Raw genomic sequence first — 21,115 nt, forward strand, 5'->3', positions numbered from 1 at the left:
ACCATTTCTTTAGATAAACATGTGGAGTTAAAGAACCTGTCCACTACTGATGGGAGTTCCTGGTAAAACAACTTGGGAGTATCTATTACACTATCCCATGACCTGGCAACTGCCTGGAGAAACATATGGCCGTGTGCACAGAGCCAAGGACAGGGCCTTATTTGTACTCAGATTCTATCAAAAACAACCTAGAAGCTCAGCAATAGGAAAATGTTAAAACAAACAAACACACACACACACACACACACACACACACACACACACAAAACTATACAATATTCCCAACTAGTCTATATAACATTAAGCAGCAGTTCAAAAGGATGAACTAGGGTTACATGAACTAACATGGACAGATCTCCAAAGCATGTCACTGAATGAAAAGAAAAGTTACTGGGGAGAAACAAAGACAGCGGCATAGGTAAACACCTGAACTTGCTGCCTCACACAACCACTTCAAAACCACAACTAAAAGAAAAACGGACATCATTCAGAACCACAGGAAGGCTGACAGAGTGGAAATTCTACAACTGGAAGGAAAGAGAAAAGCACACAGACTCAGAGATGCTGCAGAAGTAAAGTGCAGAGATATGGAGGCTCGCACACACGGAAAGAGCTGGCAACTGAGTACGCGGCTGTCTTCTTCAATCCACAGGGAGACACAAGCTCCCGACTGCTCTGAACTCCAATTCTGGGCGAGACTCTGGGGACCCAGACTCATAAGGGGAGAAACTGGACTGTCTGGCTTCGGGCAGAACTCGAGGGTGGCTTTCTCTCAGAGGTGCTTGCAGTGATTACCACAGGACACTGAGACCCAGGGGCCTCTTAAGGCAGGGCTGACAGTCAGCCATTGCTGTTTGCTCCACCCTGAGACCCCGCCCCACCCAAGCTGTGCACAGAGGCTTTTGCATAGGAATGGTCCTTTGAAATCTAAAATTTTCAGAGAAACCCAGAACATCCAAAAGAAGGCCCAAGGCCCCACGGCAGCTTGCATTGCTTCACAGCTGGGCCTCATCTGGGCACCTCCAAAACTCAAACAAAGAAGAGGAATCTGCAGATCTCTCCATAACTCCTGCTGGGTGGCCTCAGGCAGAGGCTAAATTAGCACCTCCTTGGAGATCCAAGAGCCAGTGTACCCAGGGGTCAGAGTGGGACCATCCAGATTACAACTCCTCAGATCCATAAGGGACACACTCAGGGGGCAGACTCAGTGAGTACCAAAGCCCCACTGAAGCAAGCCTTGCCTCATAAGGGTGTCTCCAGCACAGAAGTTCTCCCATCGTAGACACAGCTGATCCTCACAGCCAATTGGCCTGGAGGTCAATTCCCCACATTGATACCAACAACAATCAAGGCTTAACTATAACAAGACTGTGCACACAGCCCACAAAGGGGTGCATCAAAAGTGTACACTTCAGGTAACTGGAAAGGCTGAGCCACTGGGCCCTATATTACACCTAGCACACAAAGCCACTCTATCAACTCAGGGAAGCAGCCAAAATGAGGAGACAAAGAAACAGGTCACAAATGAAAGAAATGGAGGAAAGCAAACTACTGGATATAGAGTTCAAAACCACGGTTATAAGGTTTTTCAAGAATTTTCTAGAAACTGCCGATAAATTTAGTGAGACCCTCAAGGATATGAAAAAGGACCAACTAGAAATTAAGCATACACTAACCGAAATAAAGAATAATATACAGAGATCCAACAGCAGACTAGAGGATCGCAAGAATCAAGTCAAAGATTTGAAATACAAAGAAGCAAAAAACACCCAACCAGAAAAGCAAAAAGAATTCAAAAATATGAAGATAGTGTAAGGAGCCTCTGGGACAACTTCAAGCGTACCAACATCAGAATTATGGGGGTGCCAGAAGAGAGAGAGCAAGATACTGAAAACCTATTTGAAGAAATAATGACTGAAAACTTCCCCCACCTGGTGAAAGAAATAGACTTCCAAGTCCAGGAAGCGCACAGAACCCCAAACAAAAGGAATCCAAAGAGGACCACACCAAGACACATCATAATTACAATGCCAAGAGCAAAAGACAAAGAGAGAATATTAAAAGCAGCAAGAGAAAAACAGTTAGTTACCTACAAGGGAGTACCCATACGATGGTCAGCTGATTTCTCAACAGAAACTATGCAGGCCAGACAGGAGTGGCAAGAAATATTCAAAGTGATGAATAGCAAAAACCTACAACCAAGATTACTCTACCCAGCAAAGCTATCATTCAGACTTGAAGGGCAGATAAAGAGCTTCACAGATAAGAAAAAGCTAAAGGAGTTCATCACCGCCAAACCAGTATTATATGAAATGCTGAAAGGTATTCTTTAAAAAGAGGAAGAAGAAGAAAAAGGTAAAGATAAAAATTATGAACAAATACATATCTATCAACAAGTGAATCTAAAAATCAAGTGAATAAAAAATCTGATGAACAGAATAAACTGGTGAATATAATAGAATCAGGGGCATAAAAAGGGAGTGGACTGACAATTCTCGGGGGGAAAGGGGTGTGGGGGTGCGGGAAGAGACTAGACAAAAATCATACATCTATGGATGAGGACAGTGTGGGGGTAAGGGTATGGGATGGGGTGGGAACTGGGTGGAGGGGAGCTATGGGGGGAAAAAAGAGGAACAACTGTAATAATCTGAACAATAAAGATTTATTAAATAAAAAAAAAGAAATAGGATCTTTGCAGATGTGATCAAGATAAAATGAGGTCACATCGAATTAGAGTGGGCCCTAAATCCTTTAACTAGTGTCCTTATGAGAAGAAGAGAGGACACACAGAGAAGAGGCACAGGGAAGAAGGCCATTAAAGACAGAGGCAGAAATTGGAGTGGTGCAGCTACAAAACAAGGAATGTGGGCAGCCACCAGAAAGTGGAAAGTCATGGAACAGATTCCCACGCAGTGCCTCCAGAAGGAACCAACCCTTCCAACATCCTGATTTTAGACTTCTGGCCTCCCGAGCTGTGAGAGAATAAATTTCTGTTGTTTAAAAAAAAAAAAAAAAGAAAAGTTACTGGTATTCAAGAATACCAATTATGCGAAGTTAGTTTGCTTGTTTTAATCCTCATCTGAGGATATGTTTTATTAATTTTAGAAAAAGGAAGAGAGGGAGGGAGAGGAAGGGGAAGAGAGAGATAAACATCAATGTCACAGAGAAACATCTATCGGTTGCCTCCCATACAGGTCCCGACCAGGGTCAAGCCCACAACCTAAGTATGTGCCCTGACCAGGAATCGAACCTGCAACCTTTTGGTGTACAAGATGATGTTCCAACCTACTGAGCCACCCGGCCAGGGCTATTATGTGAAGTTTTAAAACACAAAAATACAATACTGTTATATTAGAAACAGCCAATCAACGAAGTGTTTGCCTCTGGAGAGCTACCAGAGAAACCAAAAAGGGGGTAGGGAGTGAGGAATAAACCTTATAGACTAATTTATTATGTCTATTAAAAATTTAATTTTAAAAAATTTATCACAAGGGCTTTATAGGGTTATTAAGTGAGTTAGTACTAAAGAATAAGGTGAAATAAAGATATCTCTGCAACCACTGCTAAATTAAAAGCTAATCAAATGCAAGAAGACAAACTACCAGGAGCAACTGCAACATCACAAATGAAGCTAGGGGCTTTTTTGACAAAGAACAGAAGACTGTCAACTTAAATGGCCACATGAGGCTTCAGTAGGTGTAACTAATTATTAGTGTGAGCCTGTACACATATTCTTTTTCCCAGGCTAGAAACTTGGCAGTAACTGAAAGAGAACCTGATACAGAAATGTTAAAATTATGTTATCATCCCTAAACTAAAACAGTCATGCTCCCTTTAACCCCTGGGAATCCTTCCCCACCAGTAGTCTATGTTGATGTGAGAATACAAACTGAAATTTTTAATAAAGTTTAGCCTATCTATATATATATAAAAGCCTAGGCGACCAAATGACTAAACCACCAACTGGTTGACCAGTTGACCGGTCACTATGACGCACACTGACCACCAGGGGGCAGACGCTCAATGCAGGAGCTGCCCCCTGGTGGTTAGTGTGCTCCCACAGCGGGAACACAGCTCAGCAGACCGATTCCCATTCCGGAGGCCCACCAGCCACTCACTCCCTCAGTAGTTCTGCAGGTCCAATCTCTGGACAACGGGCCAGTCACTGATGGATGGGTGCCACTGGCACAATCCCAACAGCGCCATCAGCTTCCTGGAAGTTGGCCTTCGGCACCTTGGCCACTTCCCCTCCACAAGGAAGAAACGATATAAAAGTGGCCACCAGGTGGCTTCCGACAACCAGCACAAACATCAGCAGGACGGATCTGGATCCGGGCTGGCAAGGGCGTTCCACCGCCACCCAGAGGGCTGATAGCATCCCGCTCCCCTCCCCCTCAGGATGGGTGCCAGAGGCAGGGCCCCCAGGCCACTCTGAGGGACCCCACCCGTGCACGAATTCATGCACCAGGCCTCTAATGATAACAATAATAAGGAGGGGTCCCTTCATGCACTGGACTCTCCAGAAAATCAGGGTCTGGATGGGCAACCTTCACCTTCTCTATTTCCAACCTTGTTAGTGAACTATCAGCCAGGCTGTCTCTTACACAGCCATCTATCTGCATTCCTCAGGTGGGGAGAATGAATTCTCAATTCAGATAATTGCATCACCAATATTATATCCATCCATAACAGATGCTGGAGTGAGGAAAGGAAGGAAGGAAGGAAGGAAGGAAGGAAGGAAGGAAGGAAGGAAGGAAGGAAGGAAGGAAGGAAGGAAGGGAGGGAGGGAGGGAGGGAGGGAGGAAGGGAGGAAAAGGGAGGAAAGACTTATTATAATACATATCAATAATGTAAGATTTGCTTTAAATACAATCAAATGCATCTTTCTCACTTTTAGTTACTATAATGCCATAAGATCTAACAGAAAATAAAAAATAATTGTAGAAGAGTAAATGTTCTCATTATATTACTAAATATAAAAAGTAACTATTTCATAAAAGGTATAAACAGCAGATCCAGTATAATCCCAATTTTGCTTTTAAAATATATACATGGCCAAAACCGGTTTGGCTCAGTGGATAGAGCGTCAGCCTGCGGACTGAAAGGTCCCAGGTTCGATTCCGGTCAAGGGCATGTAACTTGGTTGCGGGCACATCCCCAGTAGGAGGTGTGCAAGAGGCAGCTGATCGATGTTTCTCTCTCATCGATGTTTCTGACTATCTATCCCTCTTCCTTCCTCTCTGTAAAAAATCAATAAAATATATATTTTAAAATATATATATACATGGTTACATAAAATAACAAAAATGAAAGAAAGCTACTAAAATATTAGTACTCCTAAAGAACAAATGACCCAATTTTTCCCCACAATAAATTGCATGAAAAAAGAAGGTAACAGGAAATGTTACAGAGTAAGAAAGACCTAAAAGTGGAGAACGCAATGTGTTAATCCTACTGGGATCCAGATTCCAACAAACTAACTGTAAAGTGACAGTTTTGGCACAATGGAGGAAACTGAACATAAGACTACAGGACTAGCTAATAAATATTAAAAAATAATTGTTAATTTCATTAAGGTTAATGATATTGTGACTAATTTTTTAAGTCATTATCTGTTAAAAATACTAACTGGCGTATTTATAGGTTACATAGTATAATATCTGGGCTGTTTTAAAACTCCAATCAATCAATCAAAGCAGGGAAAAGATAGATGCAATAAGAATGACAAATTATCTATAAATGTTAAAGCTGGAAGATGGGTACATGGGGCCTCATTGTACTATTTCCTCTACTTTTGTGTATGTTTAAAAATCTCACAAATAAAAAGTAAAAATGCAAGCGGGGATAGTTATCTCTGGGTGGTAGAGACTGAGTGATCTGGTGGGAACTGGTGACTTTTACTTTGATTTGTGTGTCCTTCAGAAACATCCATATTTTATACAATAAATATTAATTGTTTTGGTTACGTGAGGAAACAAAAGTTTCTCTTTTAACAGATGGATGGATGGATGGTTCTTTCAATGCCCACCCCGATGGATTTAATTCTCCCTCTATGCATTTTACTTGTATTTCCACTACAGGCCTTAATACATTTGATAATTTATTATAACAATTTTTAATTATGTCTTGTCTCCCCCTCTAGAAAAACAACATGATTACAAGGGGAATTTTTTTGTATTTCTGCTCAAAGCAAAAAGATCTCACTATATAATAGGTGTCAAATAATTCTTTACTTAACCGAATTAACCGTTCCACTAATAAATCGCGGGAAGAAACAAGTGGCAACAGAAGTGAAATATCTTACCTCTTATAACTACAAAAGCTTTAAGGCAGGAACATGCCCAGAGGTCCCTAGACAAAGACCAGTATCTATCAAATCAACCTAGTGAATTCCTCAAACTATTTATTTTTCAATTAACAAGAGTGGGGGGTGGGGACATCATTCAGCGAAGAAAACAGTCATTTATTGAATTAAGTTACAGACTTTAAAAAAAAAAAACAAAAAACTCCCTGAGAAGAAAATCAATGATTAGCTCCTCAATAAGCATTCATTATTTAACCTCCTGAAGACTCATCTACAGTGCCCAGCAGTCCTTTCTTTCTTTTTTTTTTTTTTTTTTTAATTAAGGAAACCATTTTGGGAAGAACGCAGAGCTAGCCATGTGCTGAAACAAACTATGGTTTGGAAGCTTCCCTCGCTCTGAAGAGGCTGACGTCCCGTGGCAGGGCTGCACTACACACCTCTCGTGTTTTCCTTACCATCAAGTTGCTGGAGACCTCAATGTGTGCACATGTGCGCAGTAACCTATTCATCTCTCCATTATCTTGCTTAAAAATCATTTCCAAAAGAACACCATAAAGCCCTCCTCCCAGGAGTACCAAGACCCCAAGAACATGGCCTACTGGACCTCACCACCCTATGGCCTTAATTTTGCATGCATTATTTTGATGAAAGCCACTCAAATAACAGTGAAGATATTTACAACTTCCTTTTACATCTAAAATATGCTTCAGTTTGACAAACATTAAATAAAGTCAGGTTTCAAACTCAAACCCCCACCACTAAGTTTCCCAAACCTTTTGAGAAACATCAGTATATCATGAAGAAATGGCAGGTGCAAGCTCTCCACAAGTTTCATCTGTAGGTCCACCTTGTGATCTGGCCCAGAAGCCAGGTCTTCACAAATGCTTTCACCCACCCAATTTATGAAGTCAGGCCAGAGCAGGAGGGGAGGGCAGAGCTCTGCACAATCCCCACCCTGACCTCCACCATATTCACACACACAGTTCATGTTCTTACTTCTCCATTTTCTGACTCCTTACTTTACTTTTGTCCAAATCACTCCTATTAGCCAAGTTTAAATTAACTAGACAGTCGCCAAAACCGGTTTGGCTCAGTGGATAGAGCATCAGCCTGCGGACTGAAAGGTCCCAGGTTCGATTCCGGTCAAGGGCATGTACCTTGGTTGCGGGCACATCCCCAGTAGGAGGTGTGCAAGAGGCAGCTGATCGATGTTTCTCTCTCATCGATGTTTCTGACTATCTATCCCTCTTCCTTCCTCTCTGTAAAAAATCAATAAAATATATATTTTAAAAAAATAAATAAATAAATTAACTAGACAGTCAAGAAAGTGGTCACCTGGTAGCATCACGAAGAATCGCACTTGTACAAATCCTGGGCTCAGAAAAATGCCTTGAGGTATGTACTAAAGAAATAAGGCACTCTTCCAACCATGTGTGCTGTCTGCCACTAGAATGAGCTTAAAAGAGGCATCTCTCTATTTGATGTGGACCGCGGCACTCTAAATTTCTGAAGAACGTCAAGATAAGCATTCAGTGAGAATAAACTGTCCTTATAGAAGAGAAGAGGATATGATGGCATTAGTAAATGTGAAGGGATCATATCACAGTTCTGCAAACTGGTAAAAATGTTTGCTAGGCCAAAAAATTTCACCAATTTTCTTTTTTCAAGAACAAAGAAGGCTTTGTATAATAAATAAGCATCATAAAATAATTCTGAGGTGACCTCAAGGCATGCCAAACTCAATTCAAATTAATCATCGACAAAGATAAAAGGAAAACTCTGCAATCATCCCTTTGCTACTCTAAATATTTAATATTTTCATTATATTTAGCATTTAGTTCATACAATTTCATCTAGTGTTTATCTTAAAAAGTTATCTCCATTTTGTACCCTCAGTGCCACCATGAAACTTCAATTTAGGTTGACACAAAGAATCTAACAAGTCTACTCAAGGTAAACACTGGAGTGATATTCTTCCTAGAGTTAATATATTCAAAGTACTATTATTATTTAACTCACTGTCTTTTGTCACTGGCACAGCATTTCTTTTATGTTGTAATAAAGACATAATTTGTTAGAATAATGAGGAGAAGAGAGATAGGGTGCACCACGTCAATGGACATTTTTAACTGACCTCTGAATCTTCTATCATCATTCTATTGCCCGGTTAGCCAATGGAAGGCATTATGATTATTAGATTTCTTACTACCACCACATATAACAAGAAAAGGCTAGGAGCCCTTTTTCACTTATTAAATAGTTGCAACTTCGCATAAAACAACAAAAAGTATGTCTTTACTTTTGTGTATTCTATCAGCAAGCTATCAGTTTAAGTAAATGTGATTAATGTTATTTTTTTAAAAAAGGAAGAAGTTGAGAGTTTTTTAAAAATTTCCTCAATTAAAATCTGAAGCCTGGTTGCAATAACTAAACTAAAATAACTGAAAATTTTAAATAGTATCTCACCTACCTATGAGTACATAATTATCTATATAAGGGGAAAATCCAAAATAAAAATGTAGTACCTGGGAAAATGCTTAACTTAGTTAGAAATCATAATCAATACTTGGGATAACATCACTCTATGTTTCTTGCTGGGTATTTACAAAGAATATAGCAATTTAAAAAAATTTTAAAGGGAAGGGGAAAAGTGTGCTTTCTTAATTCACTTTTATAATTCTAGAACAATACTACTAAAAAATAAGTAAATAAAAAGATATAAGAATGACAGACTGAATAAGATACACATAGAGAGCTACCTATAAAACACAGGGTTTTGTGGGTTGGTTTTGGTGGGTGTGTCGTTCTGGGTTTTGTTTTCTTTCAGAGGAGGGGCGTTGTGTAGGTATCCCTCAGTGGAGAGCACTTTAGTAAAGAGCATGACCCATTTAGAAGGCCAAGAAAGAGTCAGGCCAGCAACAGGTCTAGAAAATTGTTCAATGGCCTCTCTCATCTGTTGTCTGAGTCGACCTGAGAAAGTACAAATGCCTAAGAGAAAAATCTCCCACCCAGCCTGCAGTACCAGCCTCCTCAGATATTACTGCCATTAAACAAAAAATGAGTTAAGTCTCAGGTTATTAAGCTAAGCAACTAATTCAAAAGACAAGGTGTAGCTACTTAAACAAGCTTGGCTTTGTAATAAAGCTAAAACGTAAGGCCTATGCTAAAAACTGTCACATTCAAGTATATCCACCAGCAGTTATTTATTCAAAAATGTTTAAAGAACCATAAGACATACAGAGACAGCACTGAAGGTGCACATTTCTACACAATTCTCAAGAGGGGGAAAAAACAATCTTGAAAACAACTTACACGACTGAGGTGAAAACCATTGGGCACTCCATACTATTCAGATTTTTCTTCTCTCATGGAGTACCTGAGCTACAGCTACCTTCATGGAGGATGCCTGGCAGGCTGCTGCTCACCACTAAGGAATTCTTGATGGTTAAAAAGACGCTACATTCCCAAAGACACATTTTCATTTGTGTTGCTAATAAAAAACATGGACTCTTCATGGATAAAAATTACAGAGACCTAAAATTCTTTCTCAGATTCCACCTCTATTAAAAAAGAATGACGCTGGGAATCGTCAAATAAGTGCCAGAAGCAAAGTGTCCTCATCTAGTTTAAAAACATTTTCAGAATTAATCATTCCCCAATTTCTCTTACTGAAATTCAAGAAGGTCAGAAATAGCAAGCCACTTTGAAAGCAGTGCTCCATTTTCGAAGCAGACTTCAGGAAAGAAGCCCTAAGCTCTGAGCAAAGGTGGCAAGGGGTGAGGTGCTCAGATAACCTTGACCACCCTGGCAGGATGCAGGGCTCCAGAGGAGCTGACTCCTCAGGCAACTGGCTTCTGCTCCTGACAAAGCAGAAAAGAAAAAAACCAAGACCTTTGTTTCAGCATCTGGCTGAGATGAAGGTTAAGTACAAAGAAAGAAAACCAAAGAAACCTACACAACTCAAACCACTTGTTTTATCTGAATTTACAAGTTGAGCATATTATAGCATTTTCAGCCTACAAAAAAAAGTCTCTTTCAATCAAAGTAAACTGTTATTCTTCTCAATGAGAATACCCTTTTAAACTGATGAAAATATTTGAGAAACATCCACTAAAGCATTAGGATAGGCCTAGGACAGAACTGGGTTTCTACCTATCAGTACCCAAGTGCAATCACTATAAGATCAAATGCAAATGTCAGTCAAACAGTAGATCATCCAACCATCTCTCAATTTTTCAGGATAAGCTTGGTATTCCAAACTAATGTAACAGCGTTAACAGGATTCATATTTAGAACATGAACTGAGGTATAAATTCCAATCACAATTTAAGAAACACAGAAGGTTTTTTGAAATGCATTTACTATGGCGCAGAAACATAAATATGAACAAAAAACCTTCACATTATTAATTTAAGTAGCCAGAAAAATATCTGAACCATCATCCTATATAATAAAAGCCTAATATGCTAAGTGTCTGATCGTCCGGTTGGCCATTCAACCAAAGCATAATATGCTAATGATATGCTAAGGCCGCTCAACCGCTCACTATGATGTACACTGACGACCAGGGGACAGATGCTCCCACCAGTAGGTTAGCTTGCTGCTGGGGTCCAGCCAATCGGGACTGAGCGGGACACACCCTGGAGCCCTCCCACGACCCCTCCCCAGCTGGCCAACCTCCCATGTCCCTCCCCAGCCCCGATCATGCACCCTCTCGCAATCTGGGCTAAGGGACTCTCCCCCCGCACCGAGTGCACGAATTTCATGCACCGGGCCTCTAGTTTTATCTATAAAGGTGGAGACAGGGGTTTCCTCTCTTCTCTCTGTTCATTTCTGCCTCTCAGAAATAAAACAATAAAGGAGGAAAAACCAATGGGGGAAAAAATAGGATCCACATTTACTAAATCAAAATTTTGCTATAAGCAGCTGGCCTTCTAAGAATGAACACTTGAGTGACATTCCCTTCCCCCAATAGGACTTAGTGACTAATCCACCAACTCACCCTTTTCCACTTCAAAGTTCTTGCCTTTGAGTCCAACTTGAGGTATTCTCTCAAACCCTAGATTAAAATAATTATAAAGTTTAGTATAACAAGGTTCTTCTCAACGTTTGAAAAACAAACAATGGTACCTCATTGAAATAAAAGAAGGAAAATCACTACTACAAATCCTATCTAATGAAAGAGTAATATGCAAATTAACCATCACTCTGCTACACAGTAATATCTGTGTTTTCCAATGGTCTTAGGCCAGCCGTGGGCAAACTACGGCCCGCGGGCCGGATCCGGCCCGTTCGGCTCTTCTATCCGGCCTGCAGAGCCGAAAGAGCGGAGGGTTCTCTTGCTCTCCTCTCCGCTCCTTTAGTTTGAAATTATATTAGTTCACACAAACACTCCATCCATGCTTTTGTTCCGGCCCTCCGGTCCAGTTCAAGAACCCATTGTGGCCCTTGAGTCAAAAAGTTTGCCCACCCCTGTCTTAGGCTCTATAGTCGCGACCCACAGGTTGAGAACCGCTAGCAGGGTCGCCTAAGACCATCGGAAAACACAGATATTTACATTACGACTCATAACAGTAGCAAAATTACAGTTATGAAGTAGCAATGAAAATAATTTGATGGTGGGGGGTCACCACAACATGAGGAACTGTATTAAAGGGTCGCAGCATTAGAAAGGTTGAGAACCACTGCTTCAGGGCAAACCAGCTGGCCACCACCCATGCACCAGGCCTCTATCCTATCTAATAAAAGAGTAATATGCAAATTGACTGTCACTCTAACACACAAGATGGCTGCCCCCATGTGGACACAAGATGGCCACCGCAAGATGGCCACCACAAGATGGCCAGCAGGGGAGGGCAGCTGGGAGGGACCAGGCCTGCAAGGGAGGGCAGGTGGGGGCGATCAAGCCTACAGGGGAAGGCAGTTAGGGGTGACCAGGCCGGCAGAGGAGGGAAGTTGGGGGCGACCGGGCCTGCAGGGAAGGGCAGTTGGGGGGAATCAGGCCTGCAGGGGAGGGCAGTTAGGGGCAAACAGGCTGGCAGGGGAGCAGTTAGGTATCAATCAGGCTGACAGGGGAGTGGTTAGAGGTGATCAGGCTGGCAGACAGAAGCGGTTAGGGGCAATCAGGAAGGCAGGCAGGTGAGCAGTTGGGAGCCAGCATTCCTGGCTTGAGAGAGGGATGTTCGACTGCCCGTTTAGGCCCTATTCTACTGGGATCGGGCCTAAACGGGCAGTCGTACATACCTCGAGGGGTCCCAGATTGGAGTGGGAGCAGGCTGGGCTGAGGGTCGCCCCGTGCATGAATTTCGTGCACCGGGCCTCTAGTAAAATCATAATTGCAAAATGTACTTTATCTCTAAAACCCTCTTTCATTTGTAAACTCTCTATGTACAGTTCAACACATTCAAATTTAAGTCAACTAATAACCACTCCCACTTAAACAACAAATTCTTAAGCCTGGCTATTCATTATCTACACAAATGGGAAGAAACCCAAGAACCTGTAGGAGTAAGAACCTCCCCCAACTAGGTGACTTTGATGTAGTTAGTCCATCATCTGCCTATGGCAACCACTATTCCAAACCAGTGGTTCTCAATAGGGGGCAACCCAGGGGACATTTTGAAATGCCAGGACATTTGTGGTAATCACAACAGAGGGAAGAGATATGCTACTGGCATTTAAAGTGTAGAAGCCAGGAATGCTGTCAACCACCCTACAATGCACAGCACAGCCCCCCACTACAAACAATTATCCAGCCCAAAACGTCAATAATCGTAATGTTGAAAAACTCTGTTCCAAAGCAGCCAGCCATCGTGATTACTGAGAAATTCTACAGTTCTCACACTGGTCACTTCAGATAGGTTTATAAGCTACAGTCATAAGCATCTCCTGTGACTGCTAAGCTTATTATTAGTTCAAAGAATGCACAAACGTGGCCAATATTAATAATTTACAGTACATGTACTATTGTAAAAATATTAAAATAAACCACACTCTATATGTCCATCAGAGCTTTCAAGAACCCAGTTTTTAAATTTTTGCTGAGGTGAAACAGTATTTCAAATTATGTTAACTCCCAAACCCTGTTCCCAAACGTGTAAAACAGAAGTTAAGAGTAAGAACAAGACCTTAGTCTTCCTCACAGATATTCCCAATTCCTGGTGAGGACAAGAAGGAAAGTTCCTCTTCCCAGCCTATCATCTTGGATATTAGGGCTCCCACCTTTTATTCAGCCAAATATAAAAGCACTTCACAGCTTCCTTTAACTGCGTGCAAAACAAGACTTACTGAGGGACTACTATGTCCCCACACTATGATCTTATGTAATACAGCAGAACAGAGCTCAGGAAGACCCTGCAACGGGTCTTTTCTACCCTACCATAATCAAACGGCATGCACAGCAGAAGAAAACTTGGGGGAAAGGAAACCTATAAGAGGATATTCTGAGTCAGATATTCCAGGTAATAAAATTAGCATTTTTTATATAATTAGTCTACAGATTGCTCCCACAGAATGGGTCAAGGAAGTTCTAACACTCAAAATATATACTTTGTTTTGTTAATCATAATGGCAAAATACACCAGGTGTTACCAGAAAGTCAGACCTCGGTCCTTGAGTTTGGCTAGAAAGTCACAGAGGTAGAAAAAGTGAGGCAGCTGAGCTGCATGGACTCAGGACACAAGTTACAGAGGCTTAGGAGAAAGAAAGCAGAGGTGTGCACCTTGAGGAAAGAAACGGGAGGAAAGGCATGGGGTGTGCTCTAAAGCAATGGTGGCCAACCAGTGGTCCACGAGGTTCGAAAGGTTGGCAACTGTTGCTCTAAAGAGAGAGCACACCTGAGGGAAGAAGGGGAAAGAAGGGTCCTTCCTCTTAAGGGGTTTTATCTGTTTCCCAAAGGCTGGATTTTAATGGAAATCTCAGGGGAGGATTTCAATAGAATATTCATCAGCTTTCCAGGTGTGTCCCTTTAGGGTTGTGGTCTCTACTGACTGGTACATGCCAGGGGGTCAATAGTCATTGCAGCTGGTCCTCAAATCAGTCATGGAGTTGCTTCATTTGATTTTGCTGCTTTTATAGGCCTAGAACTGAAACACAGCTGAGACCTAATTGTTATCTCTATTATGACCAAAACTCTGTATCTGTGGTCAACAGACCCGAGACTTTGTTTCTAAGAATATTTGATGCAGACCAGAAGAACCTCACTGTCCTGGGGGCTTATTGCTTAAGGGAGTGGTCATGCAAGGCTTGTATGGAAGTCATATGAGACTATTCTCCCACCCCCTTGTTCCTCCTCTAAGGGGTCTACCACCTGCCAGGGGAGAAAACGTCAGGGGAGGATTGGTTCCAAATACCATAACCAGCAATATGCTAGGGGAGGAAAGGTCACCTTGGGGATGAGGTCCCACCCTAATACTTGTTTTCCCAGTTTTACCCATTGCTAGCACCCGAAGCTTTCCACTGGTGACCTTCTATACCTGCCCTATCATTCCTTCTCTGCTCATGTCTGTCTACCTGTCTACTATATCATAACTAGTTAATTATATAAATAAAACATACCTGAGAGCTGATTTGCACTAGTATTACACTTAAGTACAGGAACAAGCATGCAAATTTTAAACTCAAACAAAGGATATGATTTCTGAACACACTTAGAAAGAGTCCATCAGAATTACTCCATTCCACTGGACAACATTTCCATGATGTGGCATATGGGCTTATATACTGACTAGAGGTCCGGTGGATGAAATTCGTGCACTGGGGGTGGAGGGGGTGTCCCTCAGCCCAGCCTGCATCCCTCTCACAATCTGGGACTGCTGGCTTCCAACCGCTCGCCTGCCTGCCTGATTGCCTGATTGTCCCTACCGCTTCTGCCTGCCAGCCTAATCACCCCCTAACCCAGGGGTGGGCAAACTTTTTGACTCGAGGGCCACAATGGGTTCTTAAACTGGACCAGAGGGCCGGAACAAAAGTATGGATGGAGTGTTTGTGTGAACTAATATAAATTCAAAGTAAAGGAGCGGAGGGGAGAGCAAGAGAACTGGATAGAAGAGCCGGATTTGGCCCACGGGCCGTAGTTTGCCCACGGCTGCCCTAACCACTCCCCTGCCAGCCTGACTGCCCCCAACTGCCCTCCTCTGCTGGCCCAATCGCCCCCAACTGCCCTCCTTTGCTGGCCCAGTAACCCCCAACTGCCCTCCCCTACAGGCCTGGTCTCCCCAACTGCCCTCCCCCTGCAGGCCTGGTCGCCCCCAACTGCCCCCCCCTACCAGCCTGGTCACCCCCAACTGCCCTCCCCTGCTGGCCTGATCGCCCACAACTACCTTCCCCTGCTGGCCAAGTTGTGGCAGCCATCTTTGACCACATAGGGGGCAGCCATCTTATGCAAGGGTGTGAGGGTCAATTTGCATATTACCTCTTTATTATATAGGATTTCTTCCTCTGAATCTCCAATGCTATAAAGGAACCACCCAAATCAAACTCAAGCACCAGCACCCCAGGCAAAGAGCACCTGAATGTGTGGTGGGCAGCTTAGCAATCTAGAAAGAATCTGGGGCAGAGACAGGGCTCCAATCTGGAGGTCCTTCCCCGGCCTTGAGGCCTTTTGTACTAACTAAATCGTTAGGAAGCTCTACTGAAGGACATGCTATATTCCAAAGGAAGGGCTAACATACACCTAAATTCAGATGCCTGTTAAAGCAGTATAGAGCCATCTCACCTCCACTACAGAAAGGAGACAACTGGCAAAGGCAGCCTCATACAAAAGCCAGGAAAATAATGACCTGGTCAAAGACAAGTCTACTTCCTAATGTCCATCAATGACTAAGAGAACAAAACAAGCAAAGAAAGGTTAGGGCCTTCAGACGTTCCTTTCTTTCTACACACACACACACACACACACACACACACACACACACACACAAGGGCCCAAAAATTACTAAGAAGGTTGAGAAATATTAGTGCACAATATGAAATTTAACCCCTTCCACCATTTTTCTAGATTTAAATTGATCTTTAAATAAAAACTCATCATAAAATTTCAAAACATAAACACTTCATTTTTTCCCCTCTCTCTCTCAGCAGTAAAATATATTCTGTTCCAAAAAAAAGAAAGGTTGCTCAATTTCCTGTCAAAAGCAATCCGGAGAAGGCCACCTACACTGTAAAAGCAGCGAGAGAGAAAAATAAAATGCTGAAGAAAAGCCTGTATGTGTGGGTGTATACTAAGTGCAATGTAACTGCTGCTCTGGGTTTTTAAAAGCTTTATTCCTTGAGCCTTCTGAGAAATGTGGAAATTAGTGTAACTGCTAAGGAGAAGTTTGTCCTCCAACCTATTTAAGGAAAACAAGCCCTCTGATGGACTTTAGTTCTACCAAAGAAAAGAAGGTATGGGGTGGGAATGGGCAATTCAAGGCCTGTAACCCATGATTTTCTATACTGAGGGGAAAAGACAGATTCTACCAACCAGACAACTGACAAGTGCTGTTCTCAGAAAGAGAAGGCTGCTGTGACAGTTCATCTACTCCCCACAGCTACCCTCCCCCCATTCCAAATCACACACATTTTTAGAATAGGACCAGCTTGGTCCCAATATGCTTAATCCTAAACCTGTGGGGCTAACCATTCACAAACACAGACATGAGCTGACTAGATATGAATTAGTACAGCACCACATTTGCCACTCTACCAAATTCCCCTTACCCTGCTGATACTTTCTGAAAACTCTGAATTCTAAGACAGCAATCAACCAGCTCAACACCTTTCACTAAAAACCTATTGAAACATGCTCAGTTCGGGAATAGAAGCAGTGTGCTGAAAAAAGAAAGCTTAAACAGCTCACCAGTGAACAGAGGAGAAGAGAATAGCATATAAAGTAAGGTCAAATGCAGCATTATCACAGAATTGCATCGCAGTAAAATGCCACCTTTCTGTAAACCAGACTTTCCCACTGAAAGAAGCAGTTTGTTGCAAAAGCCAAACATAGGTAATGGGAAATAGAGAATGGGCAAGGAAAATAATGTATTAATGAGGTGATGGGGAATATCGAGAAGGAGAATAGCAAAAGACAATCAATATACAACAGGAAGCCATACTGACAGGGCAATTAAAAAGTCAAGACAACTCAGAGAAGCAAACCCCTTAAACTGGTTTGTTTGATAAGCAAACGAATTTGAAGTACTAATCAACTAACAGAAGAGGGGGTCCAGGGTGTGTCTTATTTAATAATCTCAGATCTAACTACAAAGAAAAGATTGCCGGTGTGGCTGAGCATCAACCCATGAACCAGGAGGTCAGGGTTCCATTCCAGGTCAGGGCACATGCCCAGACTGTGGGCTCGATCCCCAGTGGGGGATGTGCAGGAGGCAGCAGACAGGTGATTCTCTCTCATCATTAATGTTTCTATCTCTCCCTCCCTCTCCCTTCCTCTCTGAAATCAACAAAAATATATTTTTAAAAAGAAGTTGCCAGACTAGGACAAATAACTCGATTTCCCTGAATCAGTTGAGAGTAGGTAGCCAATATAATGGTCTATCACCCCTACAGAGTTTACTGAGTAACTTCTAAACACAAGGATACTCTCTTACAAAGCTACAATAATTATGACCATCAAAATCCAGAAATTAGCTGTGATATAGTACCATTATCTAATCCACAGACCAGATTTGCCTTTCTTCAGTTATCCCAATGATGTCCATTTTTATAAGAGGATCCAACCCAGGATCTCACATTGCACTTAGTATTCATAGCTTATTAGTCTATTTCAATCAAGAATTCCTTAGACTTCCTTGACTTTCAAATCTTGACCATTTTGAAGATTCCAGGCCAGATTTGTAGAATGTTCCTTAACTAGAGTTTATTTGATACTTTCTTATGATAAGACTCAAGCTATGAATTTTCAACAGGAAGAGCGCCTCTCATTGTATTCTATCAGGGGCTGTTGAAACCAGCATCTGGCATTAAAAAGACAAGAAAAGTTATCCTGGGGAATTCTGAATGAAGAAAACACACTGGATAACTTAATAGGCACCTGTTTCTCTAATCCTACCTATTAAGCTTACATGATCACAAGACAAGCAGTAATTATCCTTAGGAGTTAAGGGAAAATAGCCCAGTTTTAAAAGAAATTTAAAATCTAAAAAAGAAATAAGAAAAATGAAAGTATTTGTTAACATCAAAAAAAAAAAAGGAAAACTCTGAAACGTATTAGAGTTTCATTGTAAACTCCCAGATAATGAATTTTGCGTAAAGATCAATACAGCTATTTGAAAAATAAATCTTCCCAGGCTAATGTAATTTACTTGTTATTGAGACAACTCACTTATCAAGGGAATGCAAGACTTGTATTTTTTAACTTTAATGGATTTGACAACTCATGAAGACACAAGAAAAATGTTCTTCCCAGGAAAGTGCATACCCAATGGTTCTGTGGCCCCAAGCTGTAGAAACTACTTCTTCTTTGCCTGCAATTTGATGCATAAAAATTCTACATAGACAGAGAGCAGCAAGCAAATAAAGTGGCTAGGAAAAGACTGTATGGCGATGACAAAAGAAGTCAGTCAATTTACAGGCTTCTTATCTTCATATTGAGGCTTCTTCAACTCAGTTAAAGTCACCTCTATCTACTCTTTAACTTGAGCCAACAATTTAGGATTCATCCCCATTCCTTTCTTTCACACCTCTTTTTCATTCTGTCAAGACATAAATTTTACTTCCTGAAGACTATTTGAATCCTCTCCATCCCTCCACTAGTCACCACCTTAGTCCAAGTCAGTTATCTCTCAACTAGACAACTGCCCCAGATTCCTCATTAATCTTTCTCCCCGTGATCATTTCCACAGAGTGCTCAGACTGACTTTTAAAAAGGTTTACCTCTCAAAATGGCACTCTTCTAGAACAGATAGTCCTAATCGCCCACAGGAAGGCACAGGCTCTTGTGACAACTTACAAAGGGTGCCACCTACTCTCCACACCAGAAAAGTCACTTGGGGATTAAAGTGACAAGGAGATATATTAATGGCAAGCTTGTTGCCTAAAACAGTAAACAGATCTTTAGAAAGTGAGTTCTTCTCACTGGAAGAACCCGAAGCCACATGTGTGTGGTGCTTCTGACTCCACGGGCAAAGGCACGAGGTGGGAACTGCTGTCACACACAGGAAACAGATGGGGGGGATAATGCAACTAGATAACCAACTGCCTCCCTCTTCCCTTCACTAGAATTTAAGAAACACTTAGTTAATAAGGAAACAAACTAGAAATACAGTTCATAGCTGAAGCGGGACCTGAATACACATCAAGGAACATACTATGAGCATCACAAAGTGGTTAGACCTAAACGACAAAAATATTTCAGCTGACAAAAATAATTTCCTTATTCTCAGAAATGAGTGTTATACTTGCCCCAGCTTCAATTAAACTGAGATCCACCTGTACCCTAACAAGTACGATCTTAATGGAGGTGCAATTATTTGCTGTGTTTAAAAACAAGTATTTGCTTTGATTCAAACCCTTCTTAAACATCAACGGGATATAAGGCTCTGAGCACAAAGTTGCAGAGTTCTGAAGATCACAAAGGCATATAGACTCTCCCTTCAAAAACTTTACTATCTTATTCATGGGGAAGGATATGAAAACAGCAATAATACAAACCAAAGTGTTGGTAGGTCCAACTTCAGGGATGGCAAAGAGCACAAAGGTTAGAAGACGTACTCAATGGAATCAAGGAAGAACCACGAATAAGTTTCCAATGAGCAAAGAGAACAGAGGAAAAGCATTTCAGGGGAGGAAACAGAATACAGACAGAAAATCTGCTGTGCACATAGTGTTTGAATAAACAGAGTACATACCATGGAAACCATTTAAATATCAAATATACAAAGGAGCACTTGAACTCTAAAGGCTGCATGGAAATTTTCCCTAAGAGCCACAGGAGATGAATTGGCTTTCCTTTCCATTCAATGTCTGTCGAATAGCTTTGGCCTTGCCCTTCATAAAGCCGGGGAGCCAGATGCCTACCTCAGTATCATTTCTGGCATCCATGGACTTGTGTGGGATCAATCACCACACAATTACAAAGATAACCACCAAACCTCCATCCTAACAGCATCAGTTGTCAGCACATGGCCCAGCATTGGGAGTTACTGTTGTAGTGTGGGTCATCACTTTCAAAGAGAAGTATTCGGGTGAAACTAGAAGGACTTATAATTTGATCAGGCAGCTGATGTATAAATGAGCATTTTTTAAAACCTATGGTGATGTGAATGCCTTGTGAAGCTTTGTGGTCATCTTCATTATACAAGGAGAGGTAGGCTAGCAGAGTGAGTGAGTGAGGGAGTGTGTGTGAGTGGTTGGGGGGGGGGGGTTCCCTCCAGTTTTATTGAGATACTAGAAGCCTAGTACACAAAATTCATGCACGGGGGGCAAGGGCAGGTGACGGTGTCCCTCAGCCTGGCCTGTGCCTTCTCACAATCTGGGACCCCTCAGGTAGGGTCCCTAGGCCTGGCTGGCGATCAGGGCCTATCGGGCTTTCCTTCACCCGGCTGCCGGCAGCTGGCCCCACCCCCGCTGCTGCCACTGCTTGCCATCTGTGCGGCGCTGTCCCCCAACCCCCACCACCGGTCACCTCCCTCTGCGGGCGACAGGCATGGGCTGCGATTGCTTGGCTGGCCTGGGCCTCCCCTGTGGGGTGATCACTGGCTGGCCCCACACACCCACCACACTGTCGCTAGCCAGTAACCTGAGCCTCCCTCTGTGGGACGATCGATCGTAGGCCCTCCCCCTCCACCCCCCACCATTGCCTCCCTCTATGGGGCGATC

The 21,115-nt window shown here is 42.3% G+C and overlaps 1 protein-coding gene across 13 annotated transcripts in view; it reads right to left on the reverse strand.

The window, feature by feature from the left end:
- Positions 1–21,115, reverse strand: part of SIPA1L1 (signal induced proliferation associated 1 like 1) — a 438,278-nt gene that overhangs the window by 260,333 nt on the left and 156,830 nt on the right. For all 13 annotated transcript variants that reach the window (XM_080665396.1, XM_080665401.1, XM_080665402.1 and 10 more), the window contains one exon: positions 11,307–11,363. The gene's annotated coding sequence lies outside the window, so the exon portion shown is untranslated. The remainder of the gene's footprint in view (positions 1–11,306; positions 11,364–21,115) is intronic.

The sequence above is a fragment of the Plecotus auritus genome (genome assembly GCF_963455305.1).
Source record: "Plecotus auritus genome assembly, chromosome: 1".
Classification (NCBI taxonomy): Eukaryota; Metazoa; Chordata; class Mammalia; order Chiroptera; family Vespertilionidae; genus Plecotus; species Plecotus auritus.